A 6,111-nucleotide genomic window follows, 5' to 3' on the forward strand; every position below is an offset into this window, starting at 1 on the left:
ATATATATATATATATATATATATATATATATATTGTAAATATATAATATAAAATATACACACACGCACACACACACACACACACACACACATCCACATACATTGATTTCTGTCTGTTCAAAGTTTTTTTAATTACAGAGTGACAAAATGAGATACCCAAAATGATTTTTGTACTAGAAATGTATGCAAATTAGTGCATATTAAATTAAATAATGCCCTATTTGCATATTTAAATGCAGCATTTTCGAAAACTTGCAATACAAAAAATGTTTGCAATTATCAATATAATCAATTAACTGGGTAAGTAAGGTCATAACTATTAGTTTGTTTTTTTGACCCTATTCACCTGCAGTATGCCGCCTTAATAATAAATAACTATTAACAAGTAATAAACAATAATAAAAAAATAATTAAAAAAAGTTTTGTTATATGTAACTTACAAAAGAAGGATTTCACTGCAGGCCAACCTCTCTTCAGTGTTCTGAAATAACAGGTGTGTCTGCTTGAAAATGGCCCTTTCAAGTGTGCTCCTATAAACCAGCCGAGACACAACCCTTCTCCTACCACCAGACGTCTAATAAACCTCTCTCTCACTCGCTTTCTCTCTCTCTCTCTTTGCTCACAGATACTGTTTACCCTGTACCTGGGTTCCTACCTTCTCCTCTGTGATGAGAAATTGAATTTTTTTCTTTTTTTTTTTTCTAAATACCAATTCTGGGATAGATAAGTCGTGCCCCCTGTGTATACACCAAACTAAATATGTGTAGTTCTGAATTTGAAAATGAAATAACATGAATCATGCTGTGGACTTCATTTACATTTAAATAAAAATAAACATGGCAGAGCATAAGATAACCGCTAAATGGATGTAATCCACGGCACCAAAATATTCTTTTCCACGCAGTGAATAATATATCACAACAGCTTTGTTTCTTTCCGTCTAATTATGTAAGTATAACATTTTCTAAATAATTATTTAAAAAAAAAACTTTACTTTATTATTAATTTTATTTAATTTTATTAACTTTTATTAACACTCGAAACATGCAAAGAATTGATCACGTTTGCAACATTTGGCAGTGATTTTATTTGCTGTTGAGTTATTTTCTATTTTACAGTGCAGAATTACAAGCATTATTATTATTATTATTTTTAAAACATTCTCTTAATAGCTGATTATTTTTGTTAAGAAATTAAAATAAATCAAAGTGATTGCATGTCTGAACACACTCTGGAGTCTGGGTGTGTTCAGAGTGGTGTGTGCTGCCCACAGTCTGCAGCTGATTAAAATGGCAGCCTGTGTATAAAGTCTGCCGTCCCACTGTCACACAAACCTTTCGCAAGCAGAAACAAACGCTTTGACAAAATGGCAGAGAAGGCGCCCTGCCTTCCACTGATTACTGATCGTAAAATAAAAACCACCGTAAAATGCAGGTATTTGACCCACCAAAGGCAGTTGAGCACTTTACATAAAACTCCAAGTGTAACAGGGCTGTTTATTCCCCGCAAATTGGCGAGCGTTTATCGGCACAGCTGGATGCTCTGTAAACACACAACTGAATCAAAAACAGGGAAAGAAATCATCTGATTTGAAGTTCTTGCACAACTGAATGTGTTTTGGATTTTTGCGCTTAGTAACCACAGCGTATGGCCCTGTATCCTGTATCACAGTGTCTCGAAAGTAACAGCATTGCCCTACGGAGCGAATGTCAATGCCGAAGTGGTCCCCTTATTTTTGTCAAAGTCCTCAAGATATTTTTGTTTTCTTTTTTTTTCTTAGCATTAAATCACTGCTCTAAACACCATTGAGAAACCATGGTTGCATAGACATGCTACGTGACACTGTATTTGTTGTTCAGTAAGTCCGATTATTTGATTCGGCTGTGCAAATGCTCTCATGTTCAGAGAACAATGGCTGTTCAGAGAACAGTGGCACTACAATATTGTGCAAAACACACACACACATGCACATACAAAATACTAAGCGCCTACTGAAAGTTATTCCACAATTGGGTTTGACTGTAATTTAAAAAGACTCGCATTTTACACATTTTACCATTTATGCTATGTCAAATGCTCTCCACATGTGTCTGATATTCACCACATGGCGATAATGTTGAAATCAGCGCGCTGGGCCACAAATCATATTTTCCAGATCGCAAAAAATAAAACGATCAATAAATTAAAAATGCAAGGTATTATGAGAACAGAGGAGACTATATAAGCATTTTAATACGAAGCAAAAACAGGTCAAGTCTCATAGTAAACCTCGCTAACGAAATTAAACTAAAATCAAATCAATATACGGATACACTCTAAAACAGAGACTTTCAAAGCTGACTTAAAAAAAAAAGTCATATTATATTCAGGAGACAATGTCTGCACTATTTAGACGAAGCGAAACGTGAATAATCAGACATGTGCCGGGCTTTATGTGAGACTAACTCTTCTAAACATAAAGCTACACACTTGTGAGCAGAACGTCCGTGTAGGTGTTATGACATCCATTCATCCCTGCAGTACTGGAAATGTAGAAAAAAACACTATTTTTCGGCTCTGAGTGAAAATACCTAAGCAAGTTCTCTGGTGGATCTCATAATCCTGCTCATGTTTGGCTGTTTTCATTTCTCTGATGCAGGAAGGGGGCCAGAAAGAAACAGAGCCAAGGAAAAGATTCCTTTGAAATGAAAAGGATGGGATAGTGTTTTCACACACAAACACAAAGACGAGGAGAAATGAACTACAAGCCCTGGTCCCCTTTCACCCCTCCTGTTCTCCGGGCCTGTGCTGAAGCTAATAGAGCACAGGGCTCAAATAGAGCTCAGGCCACTTTGAAATGCTAATGGAGCGGCTTCAAACAGAGTCCATTCACACTTATACAAATTCAAAACATTTTTTGGTCAGGGAATGTCTATTTAAAGCACAAATGGTGACATGCAAGAATTCAGACCAAAAACCACACGCCATATGGTGAAACTCTATGGTGCATATAGACCAAAAGTCCTATTTTGGAGAATTTATTGCTCGCTTTAAAGCATATTTGGTATTTGAAATACTTTGTAGGCTTTGGGGATCAAATATAAGCCTGTTTTAAAATGTGCAATACTTTTTTGGTTGTTGTTTGTCATATACAAAAATACTATATTGCAAGATATTTTTCTCAGTGTTATTAATGTAAAACTCAAACTCAAAAACTTCAATATAAAAACAGCTCTGTATCTGTAGGTGCAGACCGCTCCGATTCAGGTGACACGATATGTTTCACAGTTTTTTAGCGTCTCTCACGTCATGCACCGCATTTCAAACAACACCGCGCTCACGCATTGACTCTTATTACTGGCTCTTACGCAACGGAGCGATGTTTACCCAAAAACAATTGAGATTTGCTCAGTGTTTTGGTAACATTTCAAATTACAGTGTCCGACTGCATATAATATACGCTATTATATTTAATTACCACAGTCACAACAATTATAATGTGTCATTATCGGTGCCGCAAATAATTATAACACATTAATTACATTATTACTAGCACGTAATTACAATGTAACACGCATACTAATGCAAAGTTTGCCGGTTTTTCTGTGCCCCGGCATGATGTTCGTTTCACAGCAGCTCAGAGTATGTTTGGGCAAAAGAAGTGCCACCGACCGGATTCTGCTCATCTCACTGTTGGCACCAGGGGCCCGGGTGCGGATTAATTATGAATGTAGGGTTAAAGGATCTAATTTTACAGCGGCTGCTCACAAGTGTCCGATGTTACGTTTAGAGAAAGTCAGGTTCAGACGATTTAAACTGCCCCGAGTTCTAACAGTCCCCTAGTTAGCACTCTACCGCTGCTGTCTGTGCACCCTGAACCATTCTTTTCACATTAATCATGCTGAGGAGTTAAAAACGAGCAGAAAAAGCCTGAAATTGCTTTTAATTATAGACACAAGACCTCAATTTAACAACCCAAGTCAAGCTTTAGTGAGTTCAACAGTTGATGTAGGTCACCACACGCTTGTTGTAGGAAGCAAAAGGCAATGACAATAAATTAAAGTGTGCAGACTTCACCGACACTTTGAAAGAATTTCCAACGGAATGAAATATCTCGACGGGATTTATTTGAAGACCCCTCGTTCCCACACTAATAGTTTCCATTCAAAGGGAGAGAGAGAAAGAAAGAGTAAAAGACAAAGAGAGAAATGGCAGCCGACCAAATCAATCCACATCTGGTTGTGTTTTGATTAACCATTTCTCAATTAGCCATGGTCCCCCTTTCCATCATTTTAATTACTCTGAACAGAGTAGTTTTGTTCTAGTTTTGAGTCATTCAAGACTTTCGTACATTTCTTTATGAGTTATGAAATGCAATGCATATTTAAAATACGAACTTCGGTCCTCCGTGATTATCTTACTATTGCATCTTGCAACATGCCTGACCTTGAGAATTATTTTCTCGATAATCATTTTGCACAAAAAGTTTGAGTAACCAACTCAAACTTGTTAATCACCCACTTTAGAGCAACAGGATTTACCTGCATATAAGCGCATTATGATCATTAACATAAAGCTTCTTACCTTTGTGAGTAAGCGGATAGTTGTAGAAAAATCAGACGGAAAGTTAATTATTCAGTTGAGGCAATTACAAGAAGGTCTTATAATGGGAGCAGCGCGTCTCAGCGCACAACGCACACATGCTCCGCTCATCCGAGCCTTTATCAGAGTGTGAGCGCTCACATTCCCGCAGACCCGCGCTCAGTCCTGCGCTCCGCCGTGCCGGGATGAAGAGATGCGGGTACGGTGAAAGAGTCCGTCCGTCCGTCCTGCTGGAGGTGAAAGAGAGGGGGGACGCGGACCTGTTCCGCAAGGCAACTAATGAACAAAAAGAGCAAAAAGGGAACGCGAGGAAAATAAACAAACAAAAGCAGTCCTCTTTATTTATTTCAGTCCTTTGCGCGTCTTCTTCGGGTTTGTTGAGTCCCGTTCCAGCCGGAGAGAGAGCGGCCCGCGGCTGAGGGATTTCTCTCTGTGAGAGCTGAGCTGAGATGTGAGAGAGGGGCTGCGCTCAAAACCTGGAACCGGAATCCTGGATCGCACGGATGCGGAGTCGGTGAGGAAACGGTCGCGTAAACATATTATCACGAGCGCAACTTAAGCAAAGGCAGTTGTGGAAGACGATTACGCAGAGCTGAGGAGGAAAGTAAAGCAGATTATTTGTTTTGTGTATACAACTTTTGGCCAATTTCCATTGGATTTGCACTGCTACATGCCCCTCACTGGGGCACACTAGAGAAAGATTCCCTCATGCTGTGGGCAGGCCGGCCTGCTCAGCCAATGACTGCACATGTTTTCTCACTGTAATTCTAGCTTGCATCAAAAAGAAAAAGTGCAGATTTTCGTCTTTTTTTCCTCAACTTGGCCTCAATCAGAAAGACCGACTGTAGCCATGCTGCAACCGGAGCAGTAATCCACAGAACAAAGGGCGCATGCAAGCCATTTCCAACAACGCACTTACCATTATTTCATTTGTTGACCGTCCTCACAGTCAGTGACCCTGAAATGCAAGGCGCATCCTACAACTGTTAAAGAACGACTTGCAAAGGCCATGTAAGGAGAAGCATGCAATTGGAACGCAAACCCCCAACCCACCCCTTACACCTGGCTTTAATAAAGCTTCGGAGCAATATTTCAGTCAAATACAGCAAGTCTAAGGGCGCATTTCTGTGTTTCACTCATACAGCAGGTGAAGCTCACAGCATAAGAGCGCACACTTATATTTTCATATGCATAACTTTACATAGTAATAGATCCATTTTGGGGGACAAAAGAGAAAACAGATGTGGTAAAGGTCATTCTGGTATTTTTTCTGATGTTTATGCATTAGTTTTGCAAAAGTAAAACCACATGTGTGTTGCATTCTTGCAGTCGAAGGAAGGCAATGGGCTTTAGCAAAATCACATACGCACAAATACACCCTCACTCACATGCACACGTAAAAACACATCAGCCCTGTTACAAACCACCGATTTTATCTATTTAAATATGCTAGGGATGTCTCCTCAGAAAATCATTACATGCTTTTGCTGTTAGTATTACATTTATTTCAGTACTTCAGAACAAACTGTT

The 6,111-nt window shown here is 39.1% G+C and overlaps 1 protein-coding gene across 1 annotated transcript in view; it reads right to left on the reverse strand.

The window, feature by feature from the left end:
• adgrl2a (adhesion G protein-coupled receptor L2a) overlaps positions 1-4,947 on the reverse strand; it is a 118,137-nt gene extending 113,190 nt beyond the window's left edge. Inside the window, exon 1 of the mRNA XM_073825261.1 lies at positions 4,564-4,947. The gene's annotated coding sequence lies outside the window, so the exon portion shown is untranslated. The remainder of the gene's footprint in view (positions 1-4,563) is intronic.
• Positions 4,948-6,111: the final 1,164 nt, after the last annotated feature.

This window comes from Garra rufa, chromosome 20, assembly GCF_049309525.1.
Source record: "Garra rufa chromosome 20, GarRuf1.0, whole genome shotgun sequence".
NCBI lineage: Eukaryota > Metazoa > Chordata > Actinopteri > Cypriniformes > Cyprinidae > Garra > Garra rufa.